This window comes from Urocitellus parryii, chromosome 3, assembly GCF_045843805.1.
Source record: "Urocitellus parryii isolate mUroPar1 chromosome 3, mUroPar1.hap1, whole genome shotgun sequence".
Taxonomy (NCBI): Eukaryota; Metazoa; Chordata; class Mammalia; order Rodentia; family Sciuridae; genus Urocitellus; species Urocitellus parryii.
Genome location: NC_135533.1, coordinates 106,986,216 through 106,997,126, shown reverse-complemented (window position 1 = coordinate 106,997,126; position 10,911 = coordinate 106,986,216). Strand labels below are relative to the sequence as shown.

The 10,911-nt window shown below is 38.8% G+C and overlaps 1 pseudogene; it reads left to right on the top strand.

Annotated features, from left to right (window-relative positions):
• Positions 1-258: 258 nt before the first annotated feature.
• Positions 259-10,410, top strand: LOC113193250 (putative DENN domain-containing protein 10 B; annotated as a pseudogene).
• The last annotated feature ends 501 nt before the right edge of the window (positions 10,411-10,911 follow it).

Below are 10,911 nucleotides of genomic sequence, written 5' to 3'. Positions count from 1 at the left end.
GTGGGAAAGGATATTTCTGTTGAACAAGCGATTAAGTATTTCCGAGTGAAACACTTTTGAAAACATAAGCATGATGTTTTCCTTTTGGGGGCCTTCTTTCTGGAATTTCAGTGGTCCAGCAGCGACACCCAGTGGCTACAGGCGCTTTCAGGCTAAAAAAATCTGTTCTTGGGTAAATGATAGAAATTGTACCAAAAGGCATCCTTGGGCATCCGGTGATGGGAAAGATGGCATGGAAAGGAAAGTAGCCAACGCAGGATGGGCAGCAATATGCAGAATGGTAAAGGGCATTTCTGCCCTGATGGCAACACGTTGTTGGCCACACCAGGGTTTTCATGAAACAAAAGGGCTTCCCAAGTACCACATGGTTGATAACAGGTGAAAAGTACTAGCACTATGATAAGCGCTATCCCCAATGCCAACTACCCCAGCAAGATCCAGAGAGCCCAGGACTCAGAGACCCTGGCTTGTGAACTAAACAGCAAATCATGCAGGAGAAAGTTTTTTCCTCCTGAACCAGACCTCAGAGATGACCAAGGCACTCTTTCATTTTGCAAATGCAACCAAGGCAAAGGGAGCTTGCACAACAAACACAGAACTACAGCCAACAACTTTGTAGCTTAGTCAGAAATGTAGGTGGCTCCACTTCCTGGGCCATCATTTTTTTCTGTGATGTCAAAACCTATGATCACCACCTTGAGGGACTGTATATGGAAAAAAGTAAGAATATGGTTTTTTTTATCTCTATAGGATTTTAAACGGTTATAATACTGAAATTCTTAATGATGAGAGTACAATTCCATGTATTAAATGAGCTATAGATAAAATCATGAGCCAGAGATAGTGTGTTTGTATACTAAAATAAAGGTGGAGGTTGTTAGACATGGAGCAAATCTAGAGATACTCTGGAAAGTTGCAAATACTAGTGCATTTTTCAATGATGATCTGCTTTTTCCTACAAGAAGATCAGACTCTGGACTCTCAGCTTGGTACAAGGAACTTGGAGCTGTTTTACCACCATTAGGACACTCACATCCCACCACACCTCCCCTTGTGCTCAAAAGATGCTCTGTCTTCTACTCAGTTAAAAGCAAAGCACTGAAATGGAACAGCCATCAAATCTATACCAAAATGACCAAATAACTTGGGTGTGGATGTGAATTCTATTGCCTTTTATTCGTATAAATTTTGATTAACTTCCTTAAACATTCTGAAACCAGCTTCCTAACATATTTTCAAACAACAATATAGCTTACCTCAGGGAGTAATTCCTGAAGCTAATGATATGAGTGAGTTGAAAGTGCCCAGCATTTAATTATTTGTTTGCTGACATTTTATTATGAAAGATTTCAACTATATAGAAAATTTGAAAGTGTTTCCTGGGATTACAGGCGTGCTCCACCACACCCAGCTAAATGCACTTCCAAGATGAAGACCTCAGATAATTTCTACATGTCACTAACCAGAGTTCAAAATTTGCTCAGGTTCCTATTGTTTTTAATTTTGGAGACAAAGTTTTCAAGCAAAGAAGTACACAAATCTAAAGTGTGCCATTTGGTGGTATGTAAGTCATCTTTCTGTGATCAAAATGCCTTATAACAACTTAAAGGAGGAAATATTTTTCTTTTATGGGTTCTGTTGTTGTTTTTCCTTCTTTTCTTTTCATGTGTGTGTGGGGATTCCCCCCACAGAGCTGGGGATTTAACTCTGGGCCTTAGAGCACAGTAGGCAAGTGCTCTACTACTGAGCCATATCTCTAAGCCAGAGAAGGAAAAATATGTTTTGGCCTATGGTTTCAGAGGATTCAGTCAATGGTGGATCAACTCCATTACTCTGGAACAAGGTGAGACATGGCAGAAGAGCATGACAGAGAAAAGTAACTCAGCTCCTGGAGGCCAGGAAGCAGTGAGAAAGGAAGGGTAAAGAGCAAAGATAAAACTTTCCAGAACATGCCTCCTGTGACCTGCTTCCTCCAATAGGGTCCCACCTCCCAATAGTCCATTTAGCTCTTTGGATGAATCTACAGGTCAGAGCCCTCATGACCAATCACTTCCCTGAAGTCTTACCTCTGAACCTTGCTGCACTGGGAACCATTATTTCAAGGCACAAGCTTTTGAGGAACATTCACTAACAGGTGGATTCTCATAAATGTACATATAGCACCCAACTCAAACCTCTGTCATAGTCCAGAACATTACCATAACCCCCATAAATTTCCCTCGTGACCCCTTCTGAGAAATTCCTGATCCATCCCCAAGGTGTAACTACTGTCTTGATTCCTTTCATCACGTTGACCCAAGTACCCAGGGCCTGTGTCACTAGACTGGAGTGGCTTGGAAAAAACACTCAAATATTAACTAAATCTATCCCTAAATATGTGTATTTCTTCATTATTATTTCATCTTTGTTTATAAAAAGCGTATAATCTATAAGATGACAAATGTATTCTCATGTACAGCTCAAGTCTGGTAATGTCAAAATGAACAAGAATCATTTTTGTACTGACAATGAAGAGTTTCACCACCAGGTGGCAGTAACAGCTCATTGTGTGGCTTGGAGTCTCAGGACCCACAGGTTTTATACATAAAGTTTCCCATGCAGTGGTCACAGAAGTATATGCTTTTTGTTTGTTTGTTTGTTTGTTTTTGGTTTTTCTGTTTTAATTAGCTATACATAACAGTAGATACATATATGCACTTTGATATATCATACATGGATGGGATATAATTTCTCATTTTTCTGAGTGTACATATTGCAGAATCATATTGGTCATGCAGTCACGTATATACATACAGTAATAATGTCTGTTTCATTCTACTACCTTTCCTATCCCCACATCCCTTTCCCTCCCCTCCCATCACTTCCCTGTACCTAATCTAAGGTAACACTATCCTTCCCTAGTGCCCCCTCCACCTTATTGTGAATTAGCATCCACATATTAGAGAAACATTCGGCCTTTGATTTTGTGAGATTGGCTTATTTCACTTAGCATGATAGTCTCCAACTCCAACCATTTACTGGCAAATGCCAAAATTTTACTCTTTTTAAAGCTGAGTACTATTACATTGAGTATAAATACACATTTTCTTTATCCATTCAACTATCGAGAGAAACCTAGGTTGGTTCCATAGTGTAGCTACTGTGAGAAGTATATGCTTTTGGAAACAAAAGATGCAAACAGTAATCAGATTTGCTAATGTTTAGGGCTAGAATTTCTAAGTAAATAAATTAATGGAATACTGAAGAAATCCACAAAGAAGGCTGATTATTATTTAAGAAGTTCTTGAGGCCAGTTCTCTGGTAACCTGTTCTGGCTTCTGGTCTGCTACAGATCAGGGTGAAGAATATATTGCAGGTGACACTCTTCTTAGGACAGGTTATATAGTGTAGATGACAGAATCAGATCCCAGAAGTTGGTGATACTTACCAAGGTTTAAAGAAAAGACCTCACTGAATCTTCAAAGAATGACAGTGAGATGGTGAATTTGCCCATATGGTCTCCTTTCTGTCTCTCAAGTTATGACTTAAATTCACAAAGAAATGTGAAAAGAATAGAAAACCTGCATCTGGACTGAAGAACTGGGAATGGTTAGGATCCACTTAGAAGAAACAATAAAGAACAGTTCAGAACAGTCAGAGAGACTTAGGGAAAGGTGCTGAGGACCAACTCTCAACACATTAATACATTTCAACAAAGTTTGTAATGTCCTAGGAGTGAAGAAAAGGTTGTGTTAGTAGTCTGCTGCATGACCACAGAAGAAAAAACCAGAACAACAAGAACAATTTTAAAAAGCCTTCAAGTGATAAGAGACAGGGGTGTGATGCATATCTTTTCAGTATTGCATTTCACTGTAATATTCAATATGAAGACAAGCACCCACAATTAGAGGATGCTAAGGAAGAAGATTCTTGTGTCAAGGGATGGTTAGTGCAAACCAGTATTTTGCAAATTGTGGGGCTTGTACCACTTGTACATGTACCATGATTTCCACATAAGAAGGGATGATTTTAGGTGGTGCTTAGAGATACATAACAATAACACAAGGCAACAAGTGTAATTATGAGAAACCAGGAGATGAGCTTTGTGAGATCTTGATTCGTATGCTACAATTAACCACCAGCCCAAGTAAAACTGAGAGAAAGATTGTTACAACTACAAAAGGAGCTTTTCCTGAAGTCTCAGCATCCCTCACTCCTCCCAATCTGCCTCAGCCTCTCCCCATCTCAAAAGGCCACCCAAAGCTACACCAACCCAAGCCAATGCCCTACAAAGCTCTTCATGGTTCTCTGGGAAGAAGATTTATGTTCACAGTAATAATATGAAGTTTTCTTATCAAATAAATATAGTTAAGTAAAAATGAGTAAATCAATTCTAAAAATAGTAACAAAAAAATAGCATAAGTGGCAAACTCAGAAATGGCAGAAATGTGAAGGGAATACACAAATGACCAAAAGTTGAAAAAATACTAAAAGAAACTTTTCAATTTTACAATATATATATATATATATATATATATATATATATATATATATCTCATTACTTTAAGGAAATTCTTACCAGCAGCCCAGCTCAAGGACCCTTGCCTGGATCCCATCTGGCTAGATTTGGCCACCTGCCTGCATAAGAAATACACAAAAGACAGAAAAAGGAAAAGTGAACTTTATGCAGTTTGGTCCAACTGTGGACAAAAGCAACTAGGTTACCTCTCCTGCAGCCTCCACAGAAGCAGCTACAATTTATAGAAACAAAGCCAGGTGATACACATTTGTAGATTCAGTTGGCTGAAAGAGAGGGCAAAATGGGACAAAGAGCAGGAGCTATACAGACTGGATTTAGTTAGCCTGTGCTGGACAGGCCTGGGGAGGGGTGATCCAATCTCAGCTTCCTTTTTGTTTTATTCAGCATTTCCACTACTGAAAGACCCTATTGGAACAACTGTAGAGGAGGAAAGGTTTATTAAGAACTCACAGTTTCAGAGGTCTCAATCCATAGACCGCAGGCTCCATTCCTCAGGGCTTGAGGTGAGGCACGACATCATGGTGGAAGACTGTGGCAGAGGGAAACAGCTCACATAATGATCAGGCAGCAGAAGGAGAGAGAGAGAGAGAGAGAGAGAGAGAGAGAGAGAGAGAGAGAGAGAGAGAAAGAGAGAGAGAAGTCTCCACTTGCCAGATACAAATATATTCCCCATAGCCTTGCCCCCAGTGAACCACTTCTTCCAGCCACAACCCACCTGCCTCCAGTCACCACTCAGTTAATCCCATTAGGGATGAATTCACTGCTTAGGTTAAGGCTATAACCCAATCATTTATCCTCCAAAACTTCTTTCATTATCTCACATGTGAGCTTTTAGGGGACACCACATCTAAACCATAACACTTGTCAAGTTAGTTCCTGGGGGCAGGGAGTTACAGCCCCTTTGCCTTCATTCTGAACATGACAGAGTTATTCTCAATTTCAGAAGAGCACTCAAAATTTATTGTTTCAAAATTAATAAATAATTAAAACCACTGACTATGCTCATCCATTTTTGTTTTAAACCAATGCAGTTGTTATTTATTTCCTCTTCTTTAGAATCTCAGATAAATTTTTTCTGCTTATAAAATCCGTCTTATGATCAAATACTACATAATGGTGTCAACTTGTCCAAACTCTCTTTAGAGATGATGTCTATTAAAACTAAAGTCTATTAAAAAGATCATATACATCCCAAGTTCCTAGTAGGACATGATTGTACATCTCAGCATGAGTACTCTACTTTTCACTGGTACATAAAAATATCAATCATTTGCAATATGATTTAAGCTTACCATAACCTATTCTATTATGATAAAATTTACTTTGATTCCTTATTTTAATATGTGATAAGAAGCCCATATCAGAAGGTCATCATGATTAAACAAACATCAAGTCCTTAAGAAATGATATAAATGAACAGAAGGTAGTTAAAGGGCCAGTTTGTCTTCCTCAAATACTTTCAACTCAGGAAGTCCATCCAAAAGGAAAGTGAAAAAAAAAAAATTCAACTGTGGAAATGTGGGCAAACTAATCTGTTTGGTTTAGATTAGAAATCTTTGTAAATGTGCATGTGTGTTCCTTTGGCTAAACTAATTCTGGGGATTGAACCCAGGACCTTCTGTGTGTGAGGCAAGTGCTCTTATCATTGACCTACATCCCAAGTCCTGGCTAAAGTGAGATATTGAGAAAATTTCTCTCTACGTGATTCAACTGCTGCTTGTGACAGTGTTCATAACCCAAGAAGTCAAGTCAGATATCCTTTTCTCTCCTGAGAAAGTGATTTAACAGGGACTAAGTGCTGGTTCATAGTCACAGCCTCCCCTCATCTGTTGTCCTCCTCACCATCCCAGCTCACCAGGGAGATCAGGAGGTCCAGTAACTTACCCAGATCCACTCAGTCTGCAGAGGCCCAAGCCCTCCTGCATGCAGACACAGAGCAGGTGGGTGACCTTTATCACTCTCCTTCCCTTTCTTCACAGATGAGGAAACTCAGCAGGGTTAGCAGTGACAAAGATAGCTGCAGCTGAGGTGGTGGACACTCAGTGGATGCCCGGAGTCCAGATGACGGAAAAGGACACAGATAAAGAAGTTCTGTGGGTATGGCCTTTTCCTTTCATGACAGCCACTTTAAGCAATCTGCTGCTTAGAAAATGCTACCCCGTGGGTGAAGACAAACTTTTCTATCCCTTTGTCTTTGGTCAACACAGAAGAATCTGGTTTTACATCACAATTGAAGTTCATGTTCTTCATCTTTGAAAAAGGTAACTCATTTTTGTGTTGTTCTAACCACCAAAGAGTTCAACCCAGAGAAATATGAGACTTTCACTAGGATACTGGAGAAACATGAGAGCCCAGTTAAAATGATGCAGAATTTCATTGTGGTTCTCACAAAAGGGATGTTCCAGAGTACAAAAAAAAATTTTTTTTTTTCATGGACAAAAGCTTCTACCACGAACATTTATTTTGTTAAAGCAGATTATAAATTCTCATCAGTACAAATATATATATATATGTATATATATATATATATATAACTTACATTTGATTGTAAGGCCAACGTTCAAAAGTAAAAATGAGATGGGATCTCATGTTGTTACCCGAGGTCAAGTGGCTGCAACTGGCAATGGGATGATCTGCTCACCATAAAGGAGGTGGGGAGGGGGGAGCACATACACAAAGCTAATAAAACCAGAATCCCCATCCCCACAAAACTCGTGGGAACAAAATTTAAAGGACAAAACCCACCAAGACCCACATCACAAACCAACACAGAAACCTGTGTTCCCTTCTGTGGATGATTATGTCATTGTCACCTTAGTGTTAAAACAGTAAAGAATTAACATAAGGAAATTGCAACAATATATAAAATACATTTTCTAAAACATATTTAGATTGATTCCATTAAAATGACATTAGAATTTCAACAGAGGTTTAAAACCAGGACAATACTGCTTTCATTTTCTTTAAACTACAATCTAGTGAATGTATTGGTCATAAGCATGATTGTTGATGCGATGTGCTACTTACAATGAACAATATCGAACAAGTTAGGGATCCTGTCTGCAACTTCCAACCCTTCCTCTTTTACAAAAAAAAAATTTAAAAAAGGCTTTTTGATGCCTGCAAGGCAAACCAGGCAGGCTCCATCAAAGACACTGTGTCTAATTTGGAGTGGAAGCTGTTAACTTATAGCACTGATTCTACAAAAGAATTTGTTGTCTATCATCCCAAACTAAAAGCTCTCAGAGCTTATTAGAACTCTACCAGCCCTGGTATGGCATCCTTAGGATCAGACCATCCTTCATTCTTATTAGCATCTCTGTGCAGGGGAACTAGAACCCATGCAGGTATGTGCAAGATATACTGCTGGATTTGCAGACTTAGAAGTGCACAAGATAATAGATCTCTGGGCTGGAGATACAGCTCAGTTGGTAGAGTGCTTACCTCACATGCACAGGCCCTGGATTCAATCCCCAGCACCACAAAATGATGTGTTTGTGAATCTCATGGAGAGTGAGGCCATCATTTCTCCACTCAAGAAAGAGGACATGCTGGGTGCCGTGGCACACACCTGTAATCCCAGTGGCTCTAGAGGCAGAGGCAGGAGGATCGAAAGTTCAAAGCCAGCCTCAGCAATTTAGAGAGGTGCTAAGCAACTCATTGAGACCCTGTCTCTACTAAAATTCAAAATAGGGCTAGGGATGTGGCTCAGTGATCCAGTGCCCCTGAGTTCAATCCCTGGTGCCCCGTCCCAATAAAAAGAGAAAGAGAACAAGATAGTGGGCAAACTGCACAAAGAAAATTTAGTTTAAGGATCAGCTAAAGGATCCAGAGAAGTCAGACAGCCAGATTATACATGATACTCCCCTAAAATCAAAAGAAATCAGCTGCGTGCTGCACACAAACCTAGTGACTCAGGAGGCTGAGACAGGAGGATCACAAGTTCAAATCCAGCCTCAGAAATATAGGAAGACTCTGTCTCAAAAGAAAAAAGAAAAAGGGCTAGATATTGGCTCAGTGATTAAGTGCCCTTGGAGTCAATATTCAATACCAAAAAGAAAAGAAAGAAAAATTCTTCACCCTCCTAGCACCATTTCTGGAAGTTTCAGACAATGGAGAAAAGCTATTCCTCAATTCTAGGCTAAAGCAAGATGATTTCCAACAGCAAAATGTTTGTTTATCATTTAGTAACAAATGCTGAGAAGCTCACTGTGTGGCAGAATATGTGGCCTATGACCAAAGAAATCTCTCCTTTCACACTGATTATACATTAACTATGTAAAATATTCACAGTAACAGAGAAATTTGTCTATTCCAATAATTTATTTGAAAGTATTTAGATTTGACCTGAAAAAAAATGAAACACATGAAAACACCTCTGATTTTCTCCCAGATGGTTGATTGCTTGCCTACTATAAATGTTGGATAAGTGCTGGAAATACATGTATCCCTCGTTATAAAAGGCCCAAGGTCCTAATGGAAGTGGAAGAAGCTTTGTCAAGCCCTATTGCAAACCACAGCAGATGTGAAACCTTCACTATAAACTCCTATTTATCTTATGGTATAGCCATAAACTAACTTTTTGTCCAAAAAGTTTGCTTTGTCCAAAGTTTTGCTTTGTATTCATCTAGGAAGAACTTTAATTCTACCTTCTGAGCCAAAATGCCAAGTTTTCTGCAGAACTATTCGGAAGGTGATTCCAAAGATCCTACCTCTTACACTTTCTTGTAAAAGAAAAATTCTTTTTCTTGACCTTTGAATGTTTTACCTAATTTACAAGGATTTTGCATAGGTTTTAGATGTGAGTAGAGAATTTTAATTATATGTGTCACCGAAGTGAGCATTTAGAAACTGAGGCCATTAGTTCTCTTCAGTTAACCTTGTTGCTAGCAATATTCTTTTGGAAAAGTTATGAGTCCTTACATGGTAAATTAAGAAGCTATTTTTGAATATAAATTTCTGCAGAACTGAAAAAAAAGCCTTTGTGTAATTGGTAAAGAATTGTGAGAATTAAAAAAAAAAAAAAAAGAATTGTGAGAATTAACTTTTTACAGAATCAAGAAAACCAAAGAATATCTTCAAATGAGTTCAGTTAAGACATTTGGCCACATTACCAAGGGGACTGTTCTTGTTCAGTTAAGTACCTTTTTTTTTTTTTTTAATAATTGGAGACTTTAAAAATTGCCAAATAAGCAAGGAAGTCTAAATTATGTATTCATTATTTTATTACATGCTTCCGTATTATTAAGAAAGATTACTTTTTATTCAGTACTATTGTTCAAAATCTAACCTAGAAATATGTTTTGCAAAATATGTGTTTTAACTTTTTCACTGCTGTGACCTAAAGACCTGACCAGAACAATTAGAGGAGGGAAAGTTTATTTGGGGACTCACGGCTTCAGAGGTCTCAGTCCATAAATGGCCAACTTCATTCTTCGAGGCTTGAGATGAAACAGAACATCATGGCAGAAAAGTGTGGCAGAGGGAAGCATCTGGGGACATGGCTCCATGAAGCAGAGAGCACTATTCAACAAGGACAAAACATAAGTCCAAAAGGCATGTCCCAAGGACAACCTCCTCCAGCCAAACCTTACCTGCCTACAGTTAGGACTCAGTTAATCCCATAGGGAATTAAAACACTGATTGGGTTAAGGCCCTCTTCACCCAATCATTTCACCTCTAGGCCTTCTTGCATTGTCTCTTACATGAACTTTAATTCTACCTTTAGATGTGAGGGAACACCTCACATCTAAATTATAACAACATGTTTTGCAAAAATTTGTCTTTATTGAATCTTTAATTTTTTCTTTCATTTGTAAAGTGAAAATTTAAAATTAGCCTCTTTCCCCTTCTCTTGTTAGGTAGAAACAGGGGAAGAAGAGAAAAAATAATAATAAGATGATGTTTTCAGAGGCAAACAACTGCAAACTAAATCTGCACTTTTTAAGAACATGGAGAAAAGGAAAAGAAAACTCAAGCCTAGAAGAAAAGCAGCTTTTCTAAAAAGTGCACAACACAAGAGCTGAGGTCCAAACAGGACTTTTCACTGTGAATTCCATCCTTGTCTTGAACTTTTCCACAAGGTTATAATTACCCTTCAAAGCATTTTTCTCCATTACCTCCTTTTTGTGTCATTTCTCACGTACAAACCATCCTGCCACTAGTACTATGATGAATCTATCTAGTTTGTTACGTACATGCATTTGTCATAAACTCCTCAATTCCTAGTGAGGAAACTTAAACTTCTCTTCCCTGCTGAGTTCCTTGCTAACTTTGGACCTGGACTTCTTATTAAGCTCACCCCCTCTGCTTCTGCATTTGACTCCATCTGGTCTGCCTCTCCAGAATGAGCCCGCCTGCCAGCACCAACACCCACCAATAGCTCCTCATCC